The sequence below is a fragment of the Bufo bufo genome, chromosome 8, assembly GCF_905171765.1.
Source record: "Bufo bufo chromosome 8, aBufBuf1.1, whole genome shotgun sequence".
Lineage (NCBI taxonomy): Eukaryota > Metazoa > Chordata > Amphibia > Anura > Bufonidae > Bufo > Bufo bufo.
The window spans coordinates 72,238,676-72,265,326 of NC_053396.1; positions in this window are offsets into that span (position 1 = coordinate 72,238,676).

Here is a 26,651-nt window from a genome sequence, read left to right on the forward strand (position 1 = left end):
TTTTTTTTATATGTAAATCCGTCTGTATGGAATTATCAGGGCCTTTAATTACCCAAGTATCCAAGAAATTTATCTTGTTTGGATCACTTTGAACCGTGAATTTTAATTCAGGCCATACATTATTCAAATGTTTAGTAAATGAGTCCAGGGACTCGATGCCGCCCCGCCATATGCAAAAAATATCGTCTATAAATCGACGCCAAAAAATGCAAAATTGTGTATATAATGGATTATTGTATACAAAATGTAGTTCAAACCAAGCCATATAGCTATTTGCATATGGCGGTGCGGCATGCGAGCCCATCGCGGTCCCCCGTTTCTGCTTGAAGAAAGTGTCCTGGAATAAAAAAAAGTTTTCCTCTAGAACTAGTTTTAATAATTGAAGAAAAAAATCTTTTTCTTGTGCATTGTAGCTTGAAAATTCCAGGACCCATTCCACAGCAGAAAGGCCTTTCACGTGTTCTATGGATGTATACAGGCTGCATACATCATAAGTAACAAAAAGGTCTCCTGTCTCTAAATGTACATTCCGAATATCGGACAAAAAATGAGTGGTGTCCAATAAAAAAGAGGGAGTTTTCTTAATCAGCGGAGTCAACACCTTTTCAAGAAGCATCGCAGGTGCAGACAATATGGAATCATTAGAGGCTACAATCGGCCGACCAGGGGGGGCTGTCAAACATTTATGAATTTTAGGCAACATATATAAAACAGGGGTTACCGGATATTGGTTAATTAGAAATTGGCACAATTTGTCATCTATTAATCCTTTGTCTTTATGTATATTCACAACCTCGGATAATTTACGCTTAATATCAAAAACCGGATCCCTGTCTAATGGGTAGTATGTGTCACGATCTGATAGTTGTGATAAAATTTCGGAAACATAATATTCCCTGTCTAGCATTACCAATGAACCCCCTTTGTCTGCAGGCTTAAATATAACCGATTTGTCATCCAATATCGTATATAATGCATGTCTTTCTTCCTTAGTTAGGTTCTGTGCAACAGCCAAACCCTCATGTTGAAAATCAGAGATAATTGCACTAAAATCCCTCTGCACCAAGGATATGTAGGTCTCAACAGGATGATATATTTTTAGAGGCTGAAAGTTACTCTTCAGTCTTAAACCAAATTGGTTCAAGTTTAAGCCTTGATGTATAGGTGTAATCAATGTGGAGACCGACACATCCTTGGTAGCAAAATGTGCTTTTAAACGTACACTCCTAAAAAAACGGCGACAATCCATATCAAATTGGAAACTATCAAAGACTTCAGTAGGACTAAAAGAGAGACCTTTCTGTAACAATTGTAACTGTATAGGAGTTAAATTTTTAGATGATATATTGTATATTAAAGTCTCATTTGTACCTGGGACCTTGTTGCCATTGGTACTTGCAGCTCTACTGTAGTGGCGTCCTGCTCTCCTGGTGGTTTTCCTCTTCGGCGTCTTTGCCCTAAAAAAGACGCCGATGGACGTGGAATGGTGCTGTAATCGCTGCCTGATCCAGACGATTGGGACCCTCCCCGGCGTACAAAACGACGGGTTAATGGAGTCGCGGTACCTATTGAGTCTTGCCATTTATATACTCTATTGTTTTGATAGTCCTCCAAATCTCTCGTGTATTTCTTACGTTTGGTGGCCTCAATGTCCTTTTGTAAATCACAGCAATTTTTTTCAATTTTTTGTTTCAAAGATGTAAGGTCCTCTAGTGTCAGAGAGTCTTGTAATTGTTGCTCAATAGCACAGATCTGGGTTTTAATTTCCACAATCGAGGTATTCAGATGTTCAATGGTTAATACCATCAGATCATACGAACATTTATTTAATATATTCGCAAACTGTGTACAATATTGTAGGTTGTCACAGAAAAAAGTAGGTCTCAGATTTACCCTTAATCCTCGCGGGATCCTGAGGTGTCTGCAGTATTCGGCTAATGTAGCTGCATGCAGCTCCCACGCTACCAGCTTCCTCGATTCCCTCTCCCACTCCTTACTGCGTGTTTCAGTAGGCGGCGTCTTCAGGAACTCCGTACTGGTGGTGACCTCAGACACAATCTCTCGTGCTCTCTCCTCGCTGAATGCAAATGACATGGTAAGTCGTAATCCTTGTATGAAGGTGCTCGCACTGTGATTCAGATAAATACAAACAGTGGGAAACCGTCGGCACTCCTCTCCAGTGCCGTGGTGCTCGCGTCCAGGGTATGAGAAGACCCACTTCAATATGTAGACAAAAGACCGGCACTCACTATTAGAAGGTATTGTTGGCTTTATTCAAAGCATGGATACAGCATAACTCAGAGCAACACGTGTTTCGGCTCAACAATGAGCCTTTGTCAAGCATAATGAAACTACCAAGGATGTGTCGGTCTCCACATTGATTACACCTATACATCAAGGCTTAAACTTGAACCAATTTGGTTTAAGACTGAAGAGTAACTTTCAGCCTCCAAAAATATATCATCCTGTTGAGACCTACATATCCTTGGTGCAGAGGGATTTTAGTGCAATTATCTCTGATTTTCAACATGAGGGTTTGGCTGTTGCACAGAACCTAACTAAGGAAGAAAGACATGCATTATATACGATATTGGATGACAAATCGGTTATATTTAAGCCTGCAGACAAAGGGGGTTCATTGGTAATGCTAGACAGGGAATATTATGTTTCCGAAATTTTATCACAACTATCAGATCGTGACACATACTACCCATTAGACAGGGATCCGGTTTTTGATATTAAGCGTAAATTATCCGAGGTTGTGAATATACATAAAGACAAAGGATTAATAGATGACAAATTGTGCCAATTTCTAATTAACCAATATCCGGTAACCCCTGTTTTATATATGTTGCCTAAAATTCATAAATGTTTGACAGCCCCCCCTGGTCGGCCGATTGTAGCCTCTAATGATTCCATATTGTCTGCACCTGCGATGCTTCTTGAAAAGGTGTTGACTCCGCTGATTAAGAAAACTCCCTCTTTTTTATTGGACACCACTCATTTTTTGTCCGATATTCGGAATGTACATTTAGAGACAGGAGACCTTTTTGTTACTTATGATGTATGCAGCCTGTATACATCCATAGAACACGTGAAAGGCCTTTCTGCTGTGGAATGGGTCCTGGAATTTTCAAGCTACAATGCACAAGAAAAAGATTTTTTTCTTCAATTATTAAAACTAGTTCTAGAGGAAAACTATTTTTTATTCCAGGACACTTTCTTCAAGCAGAAACGGGGGACCGCGATGGGCTCGCATGCCGCACCGCCATATGCAAATAGCTATATGGCTTGGTTTGAACTACATTTTGTATACAATAATCCATTATATACACAATTTTGCATTTTTTGGCGTCGATTTATAGACGATATTTTTTGCATATGGCGGGGCGGCATCGAGTCCCTGGACTCATTTACTAAACATTTGAATAATGTATGGCCTGAATTAAAATTCACGGTTCAAAGTGATCCAAACAAGATAAATTTCTTGGATACTTGGGTAATTAAAGGCCCTGATAATTCCATACAGACGGATTTACATATAAAAAAAACGGACAAGAACAGCCTGCTTCATTATTCTAGCAATCATTCACCATCGGTAAAAAAATCTCTGCCCCTCTCACAATTTAGACGTGTTGAAAGAATTGTGTCAGACGAAACAGTGAGAATCACGAGACTAAAAGAGATGGCAGATAAGTTTTCTTTTAGGGGTTACCCGAAACCTCTGTTAGATTGTGAAATTAAGAAATGTAGTGGTGAGGCTGATAATAACAAAAAAAGATCTTGTATTGATAATAGACGATTACCGTTTATTGTTAAGTACCATCCGTGGATTAATAAATTCCGACATGTGATCAATAAACACTGGGGGATTGTGCGTGCGGCTTACCCTGATGTTGTTGAATTCAGAGATGTGCCTATGATTTGTTACAAAAGAACCAAAAATATCAGAGATATAATTGTTAAAGCCGATATAGGTGGCAGCAAGTTGTCACGTCAACTTTTTCTTTCTACTCCTAAAAAGGGTACCTTTCCTTGTCTGCATTGTGTTCACTGCTCAGCAGTGATTAAAGGTGAAACTTTTTCCCATCCGCACACAGGAAAAAAATTCACGGTCAAGGGATTTTTTACTTGTGACAGCAACTATGTAGTATACCTGCTAAAATGCCCCTGTGGCTTGGTATATGTTGGGGAGACATCTGTCAGAATGAAAGATAGGTTCAGTCACCACAAGTCCAGTATACGGAAGAAAAATTTGTTATTACCTATTCCCTTTCATTTTGACAGATGTTCTCACAATATATCTCAATTAAGATTTCAAATTATTGAACAGGTCCAGCAACCACGTAGAGGGGGCAACAGGTTATTAATGCTCAAAAAACGGGAAAGCTTTTGGATCCACACCTTGCAGACTTTGGAACCAAAAGGTCTCAATCGAGATTATGAATTGAGTTCCTTCCTATGAGGTTATTTATTAATTTTTTCTTGTTCCCTTCTTTTTTTAGTCACAGAAAAAATGAAAATTGAAAACAATGAAAATAATGCAAAATTGAAATGTATAACATTTTTGGAATTATGGTTAGTCTGTAAGAGATGGAGATATCTCAGGACATTCATTATTATTTTTTCAGTCTTATTGGCTTTGGCGTATGTTTGCACCACATGCTTGCCTTTTTTCTCCTATTCTTTTCTCCTATTTTTGTCCCCTTTTTTCCTTATATAATATAAGTATTTTACTTCAGCATTGCGATCACCGATTTGAGTGATTGATCAATTGACTAATGTCTTCAGCTACAACTCTTTACTTTGTTTACATAATGTTACTATGGCAACGTGACGTCACCACGTTTGAACGCTGGTCATGGCGCTCTATTTAAATTCCTTTGTAACTCAGTTTCATTATGCTTGACAAAGGCTCAGTGTTGAGCCGAAACACGTGTTGCTCTGAGTTATGCTGTATCCATGCTTTAAATAAAGCCAACAATACCTTCTAATAGTGAGTGCCGGTCTTTTGTCTACATATTGAAGTGGGTCTTCTCATACCCTGGACGCGAGCACCACGGCACTGGAGAGGAGTGCCGACTGTTTCCCACTGTTTGTGTTCCCATATAGACTCCCTGATCACCCCCCTGTCATTGATCACCCCCCTGTCATTGATCACCCCCCCTGTCATTGATCACCCCCCTGTCATTGATCACCCCTCTGTAAGGCTCCATTCAGACATTTTTTTGGCCCAAGTTAGCGGAATTATATATTTTTTTTCTTACAAAGTCTCATATTCCACTAACTTGTGTCAAAAAATTAAATCTCACATGAACTCCCCATACCCCTCACGGAATCCAAATGCGTAAAATTTTTTAGACATTTATATTCCAGACTTCTTCTCACGCTTTAGGGCCCCTAGAATGCCAGGGCAGTATAAATACCCCACATGTGACCCCATTTCGGAAAGAAGACACCCCCAGGTATTCCGTGAGGGGCATATTGAGTCCATGAAAGATTTAAATTTTTGTCCCAAGTTAGCGGAACGGGAGACTTTGTGAGAAAAAAATTAAAAATATAAATTTCCGCTAACTTGTGCCAAAAAAAAAAAAATTCTATGAACTCGCCATGCCCCTCATTGAATACCTTGGGGTGTCTTCTTTCCAAAATGGGGTCACATGTGGGGTATTTATTCTGCCCTGGCATTCTAGGGGCCCCAAAGCGTGAGAAGAAGTCTGGTATCCAAATGTCTAAAAATGCCCTCCTAAATGGAATTTGGGCACCTTTGCGCATCTAGGCTGCAAAAAAGTGTCACACATCTGGTATCGCCGTACTCAGGAGAAGTTGGGGAATGTGTTTTGGGGTGTCATTTTACATATACCCATGCTGGGTGAGAGAAATATCTTGGTCAAATGCCAACTTTGTATAAAAAAATGGGAAAAGTTGTCTTTTGCCAAGATATTTCTCTCACCCAGCAAGGGTATATGTAAAATGACACCCCAAAACACATTCCCCAACTTCTCCTGAATACGGCGATACCACATGTGTGACACTTTTTTGCAGCCTAGGTGGGCAAAGGGGCCCATATTCCAAAGAGCACCTTTAGGATTTCACAGGTCATTTACCTATTTACCACACATTAGGGCCCCTGGAAAATGCCAGGGCAGTATAACTACCCCACAAGTGACCCCATTTTGGAAAGAAGACACCCCAAGGTATTCCGTGAGGGGCATGGCGAGTTCCTAGAATTTTTTATTTTTTGTCACAAGTTAGTGGAAAATGCTGATTTTTTTATTTTTTTTTCATACAAAGTCTCATATTCCACTAACTTGTGACAAAAAATAAAAACTTCCATGAACTCACTATGCCCATTAGCGAATACCTTGGGGTCTCTTCTTTCCAAAATGGGGTCACTTGTGGGGTAGTTATACTGCCCTGGCATTCTAGGGGCCCAAATGTGTGGTAAGGAGTTTGAAATCAAATTCTGTAAAAAATGACCTGTGAAATCCGAAAGGTGCTCTTTGGAATATGGGCCCCTTTGCCCACCTAGGCTGCAAAAAAGTGTCACACATCTGGTATCTCCGTACTCAGGAGAAGTTGGGGAATGTGTTTTGGGGTGTCATTTTACATATACCCATGCTGGGTGAGAGAAATATCTTGGCAAAAGACAACTTTTCCCATTTTTTTATACAAAGTTGGCATTTGACCAAGATATTTATCTCACCCAGCATGGGTATATGTAAAAAGACACCCCAAAACACATTCCTCAACTTCTCCTGAATACAGAGATACCAGATGTGTGACACTTTTTTGCAGCCTAGGTGGGCAAAGGGGCCCATATTCCATAGAGCACCTTTCGCATTTCACAGGTCATTTTTTACAGAATTTGATTTCAAACTCCTTACCACACATTTGGGCCCCTAGAATGCCAGGGCAGTATAACTACCCCACAAGTGACCCCATTTTGGAAAGAAGAGACCCCAAGGTATTCGCTGATGGGCATAGTGAGTTCATGGAAGTTTTTATTTTTTGTCACAAGTTAGTGGAATATGAGACTTTGTATAAAAAAAAAAAAAAAAATCATCATTTTCCACTAACTTGTGACAAAAAATAAAAACTTCCATGAACTCACTATGCCCATCAGCGAATACCTTGGGGTCTCTTCTTTACAAAATGGGGTCACTTGTGGGGTAGTTATACTGCCCTGGCATTCTAGGGGCCCAAATGTGTGGTAAGGAGTTTGAAATCAAATTCTGTAAAAAATGACCTGTGAAATCCGAAAGGTGCTCTTTGGAATATGGGCCCCTTTGCCCACCTAGGCTGCAAAAAAGTGTCACACATCTGGTATCTCCGTACTCAGGAGAAGTTGGGGAATGTGTTTTGGGGTGTCATTTTACATATACCCATGCTGGGTGAGAGAAATATCTTGGCAAAAGACAACTTTTCCCATTTTTTTATACAAAGTTGGCATTTGACCAAGATATTTATCTCACCCAGCATGGGTATATGTAAAAAGACACCCCAAAACACATTCCTCAACTTCTCCTGAATACAGAGATATCAGATGTGTGACACTTTTTTGCAGCCTAGGTGGGCAAAGGGGCCCATATTCCAAAGAGCACCTTTCGGATTTCACAGGTCATTTTTTACAGAATTTGATTTCAAACTCCTTACCACACATTTGGGCCCCTAGAATGCCAGGGCAGTATAACTACCCCACAAGTGACCCCATTTTGGAAAGAAGAGACCCCAAGGTATTCGCTGATGGGCATAGTGAGTTCATGGAAGTTTTTATTTTTTGTCACAAGTTAGTGGAATATGAGACTTTGTATGAAAAAAATAAAAATAAAAAAAATCATCATTTTCCACTAACTTGTGACAAAAAATAAAAAATTCTAGGAACTTGCCATGCCCCTCACGGAATACCTTGGGGTGTCTTCTTTCCAAAATGGGGTCACTTGTGGGGTAGTTATACTGCCCTGGCATTCTAGGTGCCCAAATGTGTGGTAAGGAGTTTGAAATCAAATTCTGTAAAAAATGACCTGTGAAATCCGAAAGGTGCTCTTTGGAATATGGGCCCCTTTGCCCACCTAGGCTGCAAAAAAGTGTCACACATCTGGTATCTCCGTACTCAGTAGAAGTTGGGGAATGTGTTTTGGGGTGTCATTTTACATATACCCATGCTGGGTGAGAGAAATATCTTGGCAAAAGACAACTTTTCCCATTTTTTTATACAAAGTTGGCATTTGACCAAGATATTTATCTCACCCAGCATGGGTATATGCAAAAAGACACCCCAAAACACATTCCTCAACTTCTCCTGAATACAGAGATACCAGATGTGTGACACTTTTTTGCAGCCTAGGTGGGCAAAGGGGCCCATATTCCAAAGAGCACCTTTCGGATTTCACAGGTCATTTTTTACAGAATTTGATTTCAAACTCCTTACCACACATTTGGGCCCCTAGAATGCCAGGGCAGTATAACCACCCCACAAGTGACCCCATTTTGGAAAGAAGAGACCCCAAGGTATTTCGTGATGGGCATAGTGAGTTCATAGAAGTTTTTATTTTTTGTCACAAGTTAGTGGAATATGAGACTTTGTAAGAAAAAAATAAAAAAAAAATAAATCATAATTTTCCGCTAACTTGTGACAAAAAATAAAAAGTTCTATGAACTCACTATGCCCATCAGCGAATACCTTAGGGTGTCTACTTTCCGAAATGGGGTCATTTGTGGGGTGTTTGTACTGTCTGGGCATTGTAGAGCCTCAGGAAACATGACAGGTGCTCAGAAAGTCAGAGCTGCTTCAAAAAGCGGAAATTCACATTTTTGTATCATAGTTTGTAAACGCTATAACTTTTACCCAAACCATTTTTTTTTTACCCAAACATTTTTTTTTTATCAAAGACATGTAGAACAATAAATTTAGAGCAAAATTTATATATGGATGTCGTTTTTTTTGCAAAATTTTACAACTGAAAGTGAAAAATGTCATTTTTTTGCAAAAAAATCGTTAAATTTCGATTAATAACAAAAAAAGTAAAAATGTCAGCAGCAATGAAATACCACCAAATGAAAGCTCTTTTAGTGAGAAGAAAAGGAGGTAAAATTCATTTGGGTGGTAAGTTGCATGACCGAGCAATAAACGGTGAAAGTAGTGTAGGTCAGAAGTGTAAAAAGTGGCCTGGTCTTTCAGGGTGTTTAAGCACTGGGGGCTGAGGTGGTTAAGGACATTACATCAAAGTTGGATCAGCCTGTAGTGTGTTTTTCCACTTTAATTTTGAGTGTGACTCCAAATCCAGACCTCCATGGGCTGAAAAATTTGATTTCCATTATTATTTTTTTTGTGTGATTTTGTTGTCAGCACATTCAACTATGTAAAGAACAAAGTATTTCAGAAGAATATTTAATTAATTCAGATCTTGGATGTGTTATTTTTGTGTTCCCTTTATTTTTTTGAGCAGTGTATATATTTTTGCCACTAATGCACCCCAAAAAGGGCTTTAGAACATATAACTGCACCGCTGAATACACAGCAAAAAGAGCTGTAATTTTCGCATCTCACCACGCAACGGCTAATAAGCCCTTTTTTCCCCACTAATACAAGCCAAAAAATGCTTTAGAACATATAACTGTACCGTACAAGGGCAAATAAGACATAGAAATATTTCCTTGTAATAAACCCTGTTAATGGCTGTATCAAACAGCACTTGCACCCCAATAACAAGAGCGGTTTGCTGGAATTACAGAGCTGTATAATGGCTATTAGTAATGAGCGGAAGGGGCCATATTCAAATTCGTGATATTTTGCAAATATTTGGGCGAATATTCATCATATATTCGCAAATTTGATCAATCGGCAATGTAATATGCACGTATTGCGTGCACAATACAGGCGTGGGTCACTGTTGCTACATTTTTCAAGCTGATAGAAGTTTCCTGAGACTGGAGAAAATGGTTGGCACGGCAGAACATTACAATAGCTTTATATGCAGATAGAGTGCTCCAATATATTCGCGAATGCGCACATCGGCAATTAATGATGCACATATTTTTGCACAATACGTGCAACTTCACATTTTAGCAGGTCTGACTACATATTACTGATTGGTGCACTAAGTAATGTTGTGAACTTGTGACATCACAGCACTGTGTCTGTAGCATGTATGTATGGAGAGCAGAACCTATCACACTACCTAACAACCTGCACTGGAACCTATCAGCTACACTATATCACTATCTAACCTATACTGACTATCTCCCACTTAGGGCCGTTGCTAGAGTCTGAAGAGACCCGGGGCACGAGCCCATGTGATGCCACGCCCCCACCCCATGAAGCCACGCCCTCATCACCACCGGGGGGGGCCTTAACAGTAGTTATTAACCCCTTTCAGCAGTCCCCCCTTCAGTGAATGGGGGACTGCTGAATGGGGTTAATAACTACAGTGAAGGGCCTAGCCATCTGGCAACCCCACAGATCATCCATAACAATGTCATCCACAGATCCCCCATAAGTGTCATCCACAGATCTCCCATAAGTGTCATCCACAGATCTCAAATAAGTGTCATCCACAGATCCCCCATAAGTGTCATCCACAGATCCCCCATAAGTGTCATCCACAGATCCCCCATAAGTGTCATTCACAGATCCCCATAAGTGTCATCCACAGATCCCCCATAAGTGTCATCCACAGATCCCCCATAAGTGTCATTCACAGATCCCATAAGTGTCATCCACAGATCCCCCATAAGTGTCATCCACAGATCCCCCATAAGTGTCATCCACAGATCCCCCATAAGTGTCATCCACAGATCCCCCATAAGTGTCATCTACAGATCCCCATAAGTGTCATCCACAGATCCCCCATAAGTGTCATCCACAGATCTCAAATAAGTGTCATCCACAGATCCCCCATAAGTGTCATCCACAGATCCCCCATAAGTGTCATCCACAGATCCCCTCCCAGCCCAGCGCCGCCTCCTAGGTAATTTATTCACTTCACTTGCCTCTGTAATCTCGGACAGGCGCACTGGCAAAGGTGTAACACCCCAGAGTGGGGTTACTAAATGCTTTTACCCTTAAGTGCTTAAGTGTCATCCACAGATCCCCCATAAGTGTCATCTACAGATCCCCATAAGTGTCATCCACAGATCCCCCATAAGTGTCATTCACAGATCCCATAAGTGTCATCCACAGATCCCCCATAAGTGTCATCCACAGATCCCCCATAAGTGTCATCCACAGATCCCCCATAAGTGTCATCCACAGATCCCCCATAAGTGTCATCTACAGATCCCCATAAGTGTCATCCACAGATCCCCCATAAGTGTCATCCACAGATTCACCATAAGTGTCATCCACAGATCCCCCATAAGTGTCATCCACAGATCCCCCATAAGTGTCATCCACAGATCCCCCATAAGTGTCATCCACAGATCCCCCATAAGTGTCATCCACAGATCCCCCATAAGTGTCATCCACAGATCCCCCATAAGTGTCATCCACAGATCCCCTCCCAGCCCAGCGCCGCCTCCTAGGTAATTTATTCACTTCACTTGCCTCTGTAATCTCGGACAGGCGCACTGGCAAAGGTGTAACACCCCAGAGTGGGGTTACTAAATGCTTTTACCCCGCTACAATCTGCTAAGGGCATCAACATGGTCATTTGATGTGATTTGCCTCATGTCATTCACCACTGAGCAGATGAAACCATTGTAAATGTGATATTTCCTTTGTAGTGTTTAAGGTCTGCCAGCAGGTGGCGTCGTCGTTGGTAGGAATAGTAATGTTATGGTTATTCAGAATGGAACATTCCAGTTCTGTTCTGCCCCCCTGCTTAAGGGAAGTGGAGTTTCCCACGCCCTGCAGCAAGGGAGGGAAAAAACCTGTTAGATCCGGTGTGTTCCAGCTCTCCCTGCAAGGGGAAGGCTGTGCAAGTAGGAGCTCCCAGAAATACAGGGAGTGCAGAATTATTAGGCAAGTTGTATTTTTGAGGATTAATTTTATTATTGAACAACAACCATGTTCTCAATGAACCCAAAAAACTCATTAATATCAAAGCTGAATATTTTTGGAAGTAGTTTTTAGTTTGTTTTTAGTTTTAGCTATTTTAGGGGGATATCTGTGTGTGCAGGTGACTATTACTGTGCATAATTATTAGGCAACTTAGCAAAAAACAAATATATACCCATTTCAATTATTTATTTTTACCAGTGAAACCAATATAACATCTCAACATTCACAAATATACATTTCTGACATTCAAAAACAAAACAAAAACAAATCAGTGACCAATATAGCCACCTTTCTTTGCAAGGACACTCAAAAGCCTGCCATCCATGGATTCTGTCAGTGTTTTGATCTGTTCACCATCAACATTGCGTGCAGCAGCAACCACAGCCTCCCAGACACTGTTCAGAGAGGTGTACTGTTTTCCCTCCTTGTAAATCTCACATTTGATGATGGACCACAGGTTCTCAATGGGGTTCAGATCAGGTGAACAAGGAGGCCATGTCATTAGATTTTCTTCTTTTATACCCTTTCTTGCCAGCCACGCTGTGGAGTACTTGGACGCGTGTGATGGAGCATTGTCCTGCATGAAAATCATGTTTTTCTTGAAGGATGCAGACTTCTACCTGTACCACTGCTTGAAGAAGGTGTCTTCCAGAAACTGGCAGTAGGACTGGGAGTTGAGCTTGACTCCATCCTCAACCCGAAAAGGCCCCACAAGCTCATCTTTGATGATACCAGCCCAAACCAGTACTCCACCTCCACCTTGCTGGCGTCTGAGTCGGACTGGAGCTCTCTGCCCTTTACCAATCCAGCCACGGGCCCATCCATCTGGCCCATCAAGACTCACTCTCATTTCATCAGTCCATAAAACCTTAGAAAAATCAGTCTTGAGATATTTCTTGGCCCAGTCTTGACGTTTCAGCTTGTGTGTCTTGTTCAGTGGTGGTCGTCTTTCAGCCTTTCTTACCTTGGCCATGTCTCTGAGTATTGCACACCTTGTGCTTTTGGGCACTCCAGTGATGTTGCAGCTCTGAAATATGGCCAAACTGGTGGCAAGTGGCATCTTGGCAGCTGCACGCTTGACTTTTCTCAGTTCATGGGCAGTTATTTTGCGCCTTGGTTTTTCCACACGCTTCTTGCGACCCTGTTGACTATTTTGAATGAAACGCTTGATTGTTCGATGATCACGCTTCAGAAGCTTTGCAATTTTAAGAGTGCTGCATCCCTCTGCAAGATATCTCACTATTTTTGTCTTTTCTGAGCCTGTCAAGTCCTTTTTTTGACCCATTTTGCCAAAGGAAAGGAAGTTGCCTAATAATTATGCACACCTGATATAGGGTGTTGATGTCATTAGACCACACCCCTTCTCATTACAGAGATGCACATCACCTAATATGCTTAATTGGTAGTAGGCTTTCGAGCCTATACAGCTTGGCGTAAGACAACATGCATAAAGAGGATGATGTGGTCAAAATACTCATTTGCCTAATAATTCTGCACGCAGTGTAGGGATCCCAAACCAGGATCTTGACCAAAGATCACCATTCCCAGTCTGAGCCTTACAGCCTCAACTGGTGACAAGCAAGCAGCCACCTCCAGAACTCCAGGACGAACCATTCCCTGTGAGCATAACTGTGAGTACCATCCAGAGACCAGGAGAAGCCAAATTCCTCCTCAGCTAGTCAGTCCCATACACAGCAGAAGATAGACAGAGCAGAAGACAGATTCTGGCCATATTCTCCAGGAACATTATAGAAGCAGAAGAGATAGTAATCCCTGCCACATATTGCCAATACCTGCTGGGACCCAAGACTATTGCTGTATCTCATGTGGATTAATGCTGTCTCCAGTAAAGACAAGTTGAATTATATTTCAAGTCTGGATCTCATTCATTGTTCCAAGTTCCTCAATTACTCCTACTAGCAACACTCATTTATTGCAAGTGAGCCAGGATCCAGGAGTCCAGCTGTACCAAGGTAGGAGACACCGTTGACACTATACCTACTACCACACAGAGACATTATCCCACTCTGGCATTCCTAACCTGGTACGTGAGAAATTGCCCGTCCAATACCGTTTGCCACGCAGTAGGTGATTTAAAGCTTGTCGAAGTAAAGATCGTGCTATCGAAGTCCGCATGCAAACAAGCCACCGGCGTGGGGATTCAGACGGAAGAAATTCGTACAACTCGTAAGACTACGGTCGACTACATCGAAAGACCAACGTCTAGAGCAGGCATGCTCAACCTGCGGCCCGCCAGCTGTTCTAAAACTACAACTCCCACCATGCCCTGCTGTAGGCTGATAGCTGTAAGCTGTTCGGGCATGCTGGGAGTTGTAGCTTTGCAACAGCTGGAGGGCCGCAGGTTGAGCATGCCTGGTCTAGAGCAACGTATGGGCATTTGTTTCATCGAATGGTAAGACTGTTGATTTTTGTATACCGGCTTATGTGTGTTGAGAACACACAGCTAAGTGTTTCAGCGGGACGCCGCTGAGAATCCAATATAGCGGGATGCCGCTAGGACAATCTTTGGGCGAATAGCTTATAATAAGCTGCATTTGAGTTCTAAGTGATTAACCTTGTTCATCCGAAGTGATTCATATGGGATTTAGACTTTTATCTTCCTATTCCAAGTTCGGATCGAACACTATCGATCTTTTTTGATTTGAATGTCACATATTTTACACCTATAAATGTTGCTATTGAATGCTGATACAGTTTGAAAATTTATATAGGCATTATATTTAGCGATTTTATTTAACTATTTTTTATCTAATATTTAGCGATTTTATTGTGTTGATTGTTTATGTCCTCGAGTTTTCTTGTGATTTTTAATTGTGCCTAGTACCCTTCACTATAGGGTAGCACACATTATTATATATAATAAATTCAATATTGGTCGCGATATCCGAGAGTGCCCAGTGTACTTTTTGTTCATACTGTTACTCCATTGAATAGATTAGGTGATGATGGGATATATGTGACTCCATTTTGTCTCATTTAGCCACGTGTATTACATTTGGTTAGTGCACTACAAAACCTCCCTTCCCCCTATGGAATGTGAGACACTTCCTTAAACTGTTTCAGGAGATCCATACATGTTGAAAGTATGAACAGCCTTCTAGCCATAAAAGGACATCTGGCTCAAGTGTCTGCTAGCTTATGTGTATATACCTGATTGGTCAAATGCTGTTACTATGAGTCAGCTATGATGTTAATGCAGAGCTTATGTGTGACCATACTATTGGTCAAATACTAATGCTAACATATGATTGGATGTAAAGGAAGCTCAACCCCCTCTATTAAAACTGTTTGCCAGCTGTGAATAAACCAGAATGGATTGGAAATAGACATGTGTTCATGTGGTCTATCTTCTTCATTCTCCCGGTACCGGTAAGGCTTAATTCAAGCTGGCCACTGAAATCATGGGTCAGGGACACACCGTGAGGCAAGAGAGTAAATTTTCCTTACAGATCTGGGGACTCAGTCCGGGATTGGGAGGGTCAACTCTTCAGGTCTACCGTGAAAGACATCAATTTTTGTCCGCCTTGGACCTGGGAGCAATGACCAAAATCTCATCCAAGTAAGTCGAACCATCTATTTATGATTTCAGTGGACTGCGATGTCTGGTTCACGCAAATGTTGATTGTAAGCGGCTCATATCATTGAGTCCATATCGTTATAAAATGTTGATTGTAAGCGGCTCATATCATTGAGTCCATATCGTTATAAAATGTTGATTGTAAGAGGCTCATTTGAGTCCGTATCGTTAAGAGATAGTGCACTATATAAGGATATCTGTTCCGGGAACAGAAGGATACAAGCTTGAATTAACTCTTATGTATATATATAGTATAAGTATTTTAGAAGTATTAAGATTATCTGTCTGTGTGAGATGTTGGCCGGGTGGTAAGTTTACGGTCGCATCCCGCTTTGAAATCATTCTGTTTCTATCACTGCCAACATGTAAACTTTGTTGCACGGTCTAGTCCCACAAATTATTTCCTAGTTAACACATGAGTAGACAATTGGGCAAGATGTGAGAATTGACAGTTAAAATGTGAAACAGAATGTTATGCTAGGCTGGCAGGATTGAAAAGCTGCAAAAATCTGTTAGAAGCTTACAGACTGGTTACATCAGAGCTCCTGTGATTGTGAAGGGGGGTTAGGGTGAGTGACAAGACACAGCAGAGTCAGGAAGTTAATTCATGGCAAGGGAAAAAGTGTTTCAGTGTTTGCAATTAGAAAGGGCTTGTGTTAAACGTTCAGAAATGAACTGGTTAAGTTTTGTTGCCCTAATGATCTGTGTGTGTTTAAATAGTGACGATTTATAGTCCTAAAATTAGAGATTACAGCACTAAAAGATGGACAGTTAATGCATAAGTGTATTGATAATTGAAGTTAGAGAAATGAAATGAGCAGCATTTCTTATTTCAAGATGGAGGATTTTGAATCCTATAGAGAACAAAGGTTGCCATGAGGCATCCCTCCCCCCCACCACATTCCAAAATGTCACTTGTAGTCCTACAAAAAACTTCTTCCTGTCCTGTTTGAGATGTGTTTTCAGAGAGAGCCCCCTCCCATCTCATACCCCCCTCCTCTGCTCAGGGATTTCATATGGGGGTTGAGGGGGGAGGGGGGCTGCTAATTGGTAAATGCATAAGCAGCAATGTGAAGATACTAACCTGTGTTATCTATAAGATATTCCAGACAGGGCTCCAGTATTGGATTAGATCTTTCCCAATTGTATGTTCCGATGGTTTAAAATGTGCCTGCAGTGATGATGCTAATTGGAAGTGTCCACTCGTATCAATCTAAGGTTGCACCCAATAAGTCCTTATTCAGATGTGAGTAAAAGTTTGAGGAACATGTGGTACAGCTGAATGTCTTGATGTATTGCTTTACTTCCCCTGTTTGAACACTCCTGAAATGGGAGACGCAAGACAAGAGGAAGTAGAAGGCATGGTTGTGTACGGTGGGGGGCGATGTGTGTAACACTAAACAAAAAAAAAAAACTACATGGCATATAAGATGATTTGTTAATTTTAACAAAATGACTGTATGATTAACATGTATATTGTTTTACAGTGACAGACCATCAGCAATTCTGGGTGTGGTATGAATATCTGCTTCCCGGAAAACTGTGTTTGTCTGTGCTGCAAATTTTGGAATGTAACAAAGAGATTGTGTGATTGGGTGAAAGATACATGATTCAGTGGAATGTGAATGGGTGTGGCTCTGAGTTGTATGTACTAGCAAAGTTGTGTGTGCAATTCATATTTTATGTATAAGGGCGTGGTTATGAGCTGGTTTGTGAAGATGAGTACATGAAAATGTATATGAATGCGTATGGAATACGGTATTTGTTTTTAAATATGCGCATTAAGAATTTTATTTTATTTTCTTGGAAGTTTTTTGGTTTTTTATTGGTACCAACAGCATTGATCAAGCTGTACATTTTTATTTCAATAAAAAGTTTTTATGGGCCCTTTGTGTGTTCATGTCTGTATTGTCAGATCTGTTTGTTTCAATGTTTGCAGTTACATGTTACATGTTCAGTGTTGTGCTTAACATCAGAGCTCTGCTCGTATGGACAGCTAAGATACTAATGGCAGAACAGAAGACAGACCAAAGCGTCCACCAAAAGGGGTGGACTTAGGTGACTCAGAGTGGGAGGAAGGAAATGTGAGCCCTCTATGGGAATAAATGGGGTACTGACAAGGATATACAGAACAGATTCCTTACCAGTAGAAACCATGGACAGGGAATACATCATGTCATGTATTTAGCATTATACTAGATTGCCCAGTCAGCCTATTAGGGAGAGATTTGTTCATTAAGCTTGACTTGCAGGTATCAACAAAGAATCAGGACATAAGAGTACACTCAGGTCTCATTCCAGTCTCTACACCAGTGCCACTGATTCTTGCAAACATACAGGACCACCCAGAATAACATTAATCCTGCATTATGGTCCTCAAATAAATATGACACAGGATTCATAGATTGCACACATTACACAGCTACTGTGAAACCAGGTGTCATCTCAGTGTTCCAGAAACAATACCTGCTGTAAAAAGAGAAACTTGATGGGCTTAGGCCAATGATAAAGGAATTCCTACAAAAGGGAATCCTGGAAGAGGTGATTTCACCCTACAGCACGCCCGTGAATCCAGTGACAAAGGCAGATGGTGCTGCCCGCTTTGTACAGGATTTAAGGGCCATCAACAACATCATTGTGCCTATAGCCCCTGTTGTACCTGATGTCACTTAATTATTATCTGCCATTCCAGCAGACGCTGTTTGGTTCAGTGTGATAGATCTGAAAAATGCTTTCTTTTCTATCCCAGTTGACAAGATAACCAGACTACTTTTTGCTTTTTCCTTTGACAGACGCCAACTGACCTGGTGCAGAAATGCCCCAGGGATATGCTGATTCACCTGTAGTGTACAGCATAGTCCTCTGAGCGATGTTAGAGTCATGGTACATCCCCCCAAGGTTCTGTGCTGCTGCAATATGTCGATGATTTATTACTGTGTAGCATGTCAGCGGAGGCCAGCATTCAGGATGGTTTATCACTGTTATAATGGTTGTCAGGATGTGGTCACAAAGTGACACTTAAGCAAATGCAATGGTGTAAAATGCAGGTTGAATACTTGGGCTTTGTCCTCACAAAAGGTGAACGGAGAATCAGCACAGAAAGAGTCCAGTCTATTGCGGGTTTGGTCGCCCCGCACACCAGGAAAGAAATGTTATCTTTCCTTGGTATGATAAACGGTAGACAATGGATTACTGATTGCTCCCACTATTGACAATGTTTTGAGGCAAGCCACTCTGGATGGAAATCCAGATTTGATTAAATGGTTTTCTGAAATGTACAATGCATTTGATTATCTGAAATGTTCGCTCATGTCGAGTCCAGGGCTGGGCCTCCCTGACTATAATATGCCCTTCCACATGTTTGCACGCCAAAATTGTAAAACCATGGCGGGTGTACTGACACAAGAAAACGGAGGCAAGTTGCGTCCTTGTGTGTTTTTCTCAAAGGTAATGCCCACCTCTGTCCAAGGGATGCCGGCATGTCTGCGTTCTCTTGCAGCCTGTGCTATGATGGTAGAGTCGGCAAATTCTTTCACAATGTGACATTACACCATTTTGCACACCACTCATGATGTTGTAGGCCTACTCAAGGACATCCGCACTCAACACAGCAGGCAGCTGAGCTTATTGCACTCACTAGGACATGTATTCTACATGCTGATAGACCTGTCACCATTCATACTGAGAGTAGGTACACACATGGGGTAGTGTGGGACCATGGTATGATCTGGCAGAGGAGAGGATTTACGGCAGCAGATGGTAAGGATCATGTCTCACAGGGCAATGCGCTGGCAGTTAAGATGGCGAAATGAGTGGCCAAAAGCAACCTCACAGGTTTGTATAACCATTGGGAGATGCCATGTTTGGCACCTCCAACCCCTGAGATGTTGCACATGCTTACTGATCTTCAGTGGTATGCCACTGAACAGGAACAGCAAGACTGGTGTTATCCAGTATTGCAGAAAAATCCTAAAACAGGATTAGAATTAGTCTGCAAAGAGGGGAGGTTATGCATTCCCCCAATACAGTGCTTCCATCTTAAGTAGCACATTTCCACAGAGTAGGACATAAACAGCATTGAGATACTTATGGGTAGGCCTTTCCCCACACCATGGGCAAGACGCCCCCTGGTGGTGCAGGAAGGGGACTTGGACCTGATCAGAGAGAAGTACTAATCTGATCAAAGTCCTCAGTAAAACTGAAGAAAAAGTGGCTTGTAAGTCTCCTTCTCTTTCACAGGAATCAACCCGTCCAGTCCGGATAGGCGACCAGGTGATGATCAAGATCTTAAAGAAGGGAAAGGAACCAGGAAGTTTCACCTACAGACAACCCACCGAGGTAGTCGTGATCACCAGAACAGCGGTCCTCACTGAACAATCGCCCACGTGGATCCACGCCACAAGGATTAAGTTGGTGAAGAAAAGAGAGGTACTTACGGGGGCAGACAGCCCTGACCTCCAACGAGGCCCAGAGGTACTAACGGAGGCAGACAGCCTTGACCTCGAAGAAGATACAGAAGGGGTACTAACGGAGGCAGACAGCCTTGACCCCCAACAAGATGACGCAGTCTGGAAATTCCTCGAGATGGCTGAGATGTAGTGCCTTAATAATTGTAATTTTGTGTCTCCTACTTACTGTCCCATGGCTGTGGAACAGACAGATATACCTGAAAACAGAATGCAGAGGGGAAGACAGTCTATGCAAGACAAAGGAGAACTTATGGCTGTACCTGGCCAAAACTTTGAACTTAACTGACTTTTGTCTCCAAACCACTTTATCGGCATCTAACATTTTGGAGACATGTCTGGTAGCAGTCCCCACCCCACTAGACGTATGGACGGAGCTCCTACGTTCCCAATGGAATGACGCAGATATGGAGGATCATGATGTTAAATATGGATATGTAAATCCTTATCATGCTTGTTATGACTGTCCTACATATGAGAATCTGCAGAGTAATATGATAGAAGTAATTACAGGTCTTGTCACAGCAGCAGAAATATGTTATAACTTCACCTGTGATGAGACACTATTGCCTCCCTGCATACAAGCAAAAATGCAGAATAAGATTAAACCAAATATTTATGATAGAGATTTAGGTAGTTGTAAAAAGATAATATCAGGAAAGAATATGCAATGTAATATTACAAAAACAGTACCATCCCTAGACAAACATGTACCTCTACCAGCAGGATGGGTATTGGCCTGTGGGAATACTAGTTACACATACATACCGGCCAATATTACAGAGGGACCCTGTACAATAGCCAGGCTGACATTAGCAATGATACCACTATTCCCAGCAATGCAGACACGACACACGAGAGACACTTCCCTACAGTTACCAGAAAATTGTGATTATAATGTGAATCTCCTCTCTAGATCAGAATACATGAGTTTAGGGGTATCTATGATAGGAGTACCAGGTTCGGCCATATATAACCACAGGACAATATAAAAACTTGCCTGTTTTATGGTAAAACAGATAAATATCACTAGTGCAGTTCTGCAAGATATGCTGCTGGATATACAATCGTATGAAAAGGCTATCTTGCAGAATAGGGCAACTATTGACTATTTATTGCTCCAACATGGTGTAGGATGCTCAGCGTTCGCAGGGATGTGTTGTTTCAATTTATCAGATCACTCCCGTGGAATAAAAGATAAAATAGGCCAATTAGAGGAGATGAGAAAACATATAAAACAGGATGTTGACCAAGGTTGGTGGGACTGGCTTTTTGGCTGAATACCTGATTTTGGTCAAATAAGATATGTTTTAGGAGTGGTACTCGCCGTGGTCGCTGCAATAGTGGGTCTCTGCTGTTGTCTGTAGTGTGTGCCCTCCCTTCTAGCCATATGTCAAAAAGGTGGCCGAAAGAGGGGTACACTCAACATTCCTCTATACTCCGGTAGAGGTAGAAGAGGCAAACACAACCTCAACAAAGCCTGAGGATTATACTCCTGAAGGGTATATGGAATACCTAAAGGCTTATAAGCAAACCAAGGAAGAGCAGAGAAAGAAACATATAGTATATATATATATAAGGTTCTAAGAGGGGATTTGATGGGATATATGTGACTCCATTTTGTCTCATTTAGCCACGTGTATTACATTTGGTTAGTGCACTACAAAACCTCCCTTCCCCCTATGGAATGTGAGACACTTCCTTAAACTGTTTCAGGAGATCCATACATGTTGAAAGTATGAACAGCCTTCTAGCCATAAAAGGACATCTGGCTCAAGTGTCTGCTAGCTTATGTGTATATACCTGATTGGTCAAATGCTGTTACTATGAGTCAGCTATGATGTTAATGCAGAGCTTATGTGTGACCATACTATTGGTCAAATACTAATGCTAACATATGATTGGATGTAAAGGAAGCTCAACCCCCTCTATTAAAACTGTTTGCCAGCTGTGAATAAACCAGAATGGATTGGAAATAGACATGTGTTCATGTGGTCTATCTTCTTCATTCTCCCGGTACCGGTAAGGCTTAATTCAAGCTGGCCACTGAAATCATGGGTCAGGGACACACCGTGAGGCAAGAGAGTAAATTTTCCTTACAGGTGAATCTACTCTACTGAGAGCACCTCTCTTGATCTCAGGCTCATCCTGTGCGTCACATTATTTTATATTGTCTATAATATTAAAGGGGTTGTCCAGGTTCAGAGCTGAACCCGGACATATCCTCATTTTCACCCAGGCAGCCCCCTTGACTTGAGCATCGGAGAAGTTCATGGTCCGTTGCTCTCCTTTGCCCTGCGCTAAATTGCGCAGGGCAAAGGCATTTTTAGGAGTTCCGGTGATGTACCGGGGCTCTCCATGGGGCTGCCAGGAAACCCTGTGACATCACCGGCACTGATGGGTGGGCTTTAGCGTTGCCCTAGCCAGTAAAACGGCTAGGGCAGCGCTAAAGCCCGCCCATCAGAGCTGGAGATATCACCAAACACACTGCCAGGCGGAAGTTTCCGCCTGGCAGTGTGTTATGATAAACAAAAGAGCCCGTGCCCTGCGCGATCTAGCGCAGGGCAAGGTAGTGCATTGGAGCATGAGATGCTCCGGTGCTAGCCTAAGGGGGGCTGCCTCAGTGAAAAAAAGGGTATGTCCGTGTTCAGCTGTGAACCCGGACAACCCCTTTAAGCGATCAATAAGTTGCATGCACCACTAAATGGTAGCTATGAGAACATCAACTCATCCTGAAAAAAATTAGCCCTAACACAAGATCACCAGAAGAAAAAAAAAGAATATGGTTCTCAGAAAATGCAAAACATGATTTTTGTTTTCAAAAAGGCTTTGTGTAAAAGTCGTAAAACATTTTAAAATTGGTATCTTTGTAATCACATACAGTCATGTCCATAAATATTGGGACGTCAACACAATTCTAACATTTTTGCCTCTATACACCACCACAATGGATTTGAAATGAAACAGACAAGATGTGCTTTAACTGCAGACTATCAGCTTTAATTTGAGGGTATTTACATCCAAATCAGGTGAACGGTGTAGTAATTACAACATTTTGCATATGTGCCTCCCACTTGTTAAGGAACCAAAAGTAATGGGACAGAATAATAATCATAAATCAAACTTTCACTTTTTAATTCTTGGTTGCAAATCCTTTGCAGTCAATTACAGCCTGAAGTCTGGAACGCATAGACATCACCAGACGCTGGGTTTCATCCCTGGTGATGCTCTGCCAGGCCTCTACTGAAACTGTCTTCAGTTCCTGCTCCATTCTTGGGCCATTTGCCCTTCAGTTTTGTCTTCAGCAAGTGAAATGCATGCTCAATCGGATTCAGGTCAGGTGATTGACTTGGCCATTGCATAACATTCCACTTCTTTCCCTTAAAAAAACTCTTTGGTTGCTTTTGCAGTATGCTTTGGGTCATTGTCCATCTGCACTGTGAAGCGCCGTCCAATGAGTTCTGAAGCATTTGGATGAATATGAGCAGATAATATTGCCCGAAATACTTCGCCATGACACTACCACCACCATGCTTCACTGATGAGGTAGTATGCTTAAGATCATGAGTAGTTCCTTTCCTTCTCCATACTCTTCTCTTCCCATCACTCTGGTACAAGTTGATCTTGGTCTCATCTGTCCTTAGGATGTTGTTCCAGAACTGTGAAGGCTTTTTTAGATGTTGTTTGGCAAACTCTAATCTGGCCTTCCTGTTTTTGAGGCTCACCAATGGTTTACATCTTGTGGTGAACCCTCTGTGTTCACTCTGGTGAAGTCTTCTCTTGATTGTTGACTTTGTTGACTTTGACACACATACACCTACCTCCTGGAGAGTGTTCTTGATCTGGCCAGGGCAAGAATTCTTTGGTCATCCACCAGAATTGTTTTCTGTGGTCTTCCGGGTCTTTTGGTGTTGCTGAGCTCACCGGTGCGTTCCTTCTTTTTAACCCTTTCATGACCAAGGGTCATTGATGCCCTAGTGTCCAGGTCAAAATTTACAAATCTGACATGCATCACTTTATGTGGTAATAGCTTTGGAACACTTTTACTTATCCAAGTCATTCTGAGATTGTTTTCTCGTGACACATTGTACTTCATGATATTCATATATTTGAGTCAATATATTTCACCTTTATTTATGAAAAAATCCAAAATGTACCCAAAATTTTGAAAAATTCAAAATTTTCCAAATTTAAATTTCTCTGCTTCTAAAACAGAAAGTCATACCTAATAAAATATTTATTACTTAACATTCCCCATATGTCTACTTTATGTTGGCATCATTTTGGAAATGTCATTTTATTTTTTTAGGACGTTAGAAGGCTTAGAAGTTTAGAAGCAATTCTTAACATTTTTAAGAAAATTTCCAAAACCCACTTTTTAAGGACTAGTTCAGGTCTGAAGTCACTTTGTAGGGCCTACATAGTGTATACCCCCATAAATGACCCCATTGTAGAAACTACACCCCTCAAGTTACTCAAAACTGATTTTACAAACTTTGTTAACCCATTAGGTGTTCCACAAGAATTAAAGGAAAATGGAGATTAAATTTCTAAAGTTCACTTTTTTGGCAGATTTTCCATTTATAATTTTTTTTTCTTTAACACAATGAAGGTTAACAGCCAAACAAAACTCAACATTTATTACCCTGATTCCGCGGTTTACAGAAACACCCCACATGTGGTCGTAAACTGCTGTACGGGCACACGGCAGGGCGCAGAAGGAAAGGAATGCCATACGGTTTTTGGAAGGCAGATTTTGCTGGATTGGTTTTCTGAACGCCATATGTTTTTTATTTTTCTACCTAATATGTGTATTTTATTTTATTTTTTTCATTTTTTTATAGGAAAAGGTGATTTCTTCTTTTAATTTATATTTTTATTTCTTTTTTTATTTTTCATTTTTATTATTTTCACTTTCTTTTTTTATCAAGTCCCTCTTGGATCATGATGCCATCACAGCGCTGCAGCACCGATGGTTGAGAGAGGGAGCTCCCTCCCTCTATTAACCCCATGGATGCCGCAACCGCGGCATCTATGGGGTTACAGGAGAGTGTCAGCATAGAGCTGACACTCTCTGCTGATGGCGGCGGCTCAGGAATGGAGCCACCGCCATCACATACAGCAGGGGGACCAGGGGCAGCGCTGGAAAGGGGAGGTGGGGGGTGGGGGTACGGCCGCCAACATTGAGGGAGGCTGGGGCTGGAGGGGTGGGTGAGAATGCATGGGGCGGGGAGGGGGCGGATCGCATCAGGGCAGCTGCCTCTAGGAGATGAGCGCAGGAGCAGATGAGCTGCAGGCGGATACAAGGGGGGCTTGGAAGGGCACAGATGGGGGGCACAGATCAGGGGCACAGATCTGGGGGGGTATTACGATGACACTACCTGATTTCAGGCTCTGATCTGCAGAGCGCAGATCAGAGCCTGAAACCGGCATTTTTTCACTGCCGCGATCCGATTGGTTAGTCAGACTAGTTAGTCAGACTATTTAGTCAGACACAGACTAACCAATCGGATCGATGGCTTTGCTTGGATTAAAGAGCTGGTTTGACATTTATAGACATGATAGCTGCACGGGGCATGTGCAAATATCACGTATATAAACGGATTGCAGTCGGGAAGGGGTTAAGAATGTTCCAAACAGTTGTTTTGGCCACGCCTAATGTTTTTGCTATCTCTCTAATGGGTTTATTTCGTTTTTTCAGCCTAATGATGGCTTGCTTCACTGATAGTGACAGCTCTTTGCATCTCATCTTGAGAGTTGACAGCAACAGATTCCAAATGCAAATAGCACACTTGAAATTAACTCTGGACCTTTTATCTGCTCATTGTAATTTGGATAATGAGGGAATAACACACACCTGGCCATGGAACAGCCGAGAAGCCAATTGTCCCATTACTTTTGGTTCCTTAACACGTGGGAGGCACATATGCAAACTGTTATAATTCCTACACCGTTCACCTGATTTTTATGTAAATAACCTCAAATTAAAACTGACAGTCTGCAGTTAAAGCACATCTAGTTTGTTTAATTTCAAATCCATTGTGGTGGTGTATAGAGTCAAAAATGTTAGAATTGTGTCGATGTCCCAATATTTATGGACCTGACTGTATATAATTAGAGATGTCCCGAACTATTCGCCGGCGAACAGTTCCCAGCGATCATCGCTTGTTCGCGTTCGCCGCGGCGGACGAACATATGCGATGTTCGGTCTGCCCCCTATACGTCATCATTGAGCAAACTTTGACCCTGTACCTCACAGTGAGCAGACACATTCCAGCCAATCAGCAGCATACCCTCCCTCCCAGACCCTCCCACCTCCTATCAAAAAGCAAGGACAGCATCCATCTTAGATTCATTCGGAAGCTGCAGTGTTAGTGAGAGCAGGGACAGTGCAGCTGCTGCTGATTTAATAGGGAAATCATTAGCTAGGCTAGTGTATTCAGTGTCCACTCCAGTCCTCAAAGACTCATCTGATCTGCTGTAAGGACAGCGTCCTGACAGCACCCCAAAAAGCCCTTTTTAGGGCTAGTACATCAGTCTGCTTTTTTTTTTTTCTCTCTGTAATATAATTGCAGTTGTCTGCCAG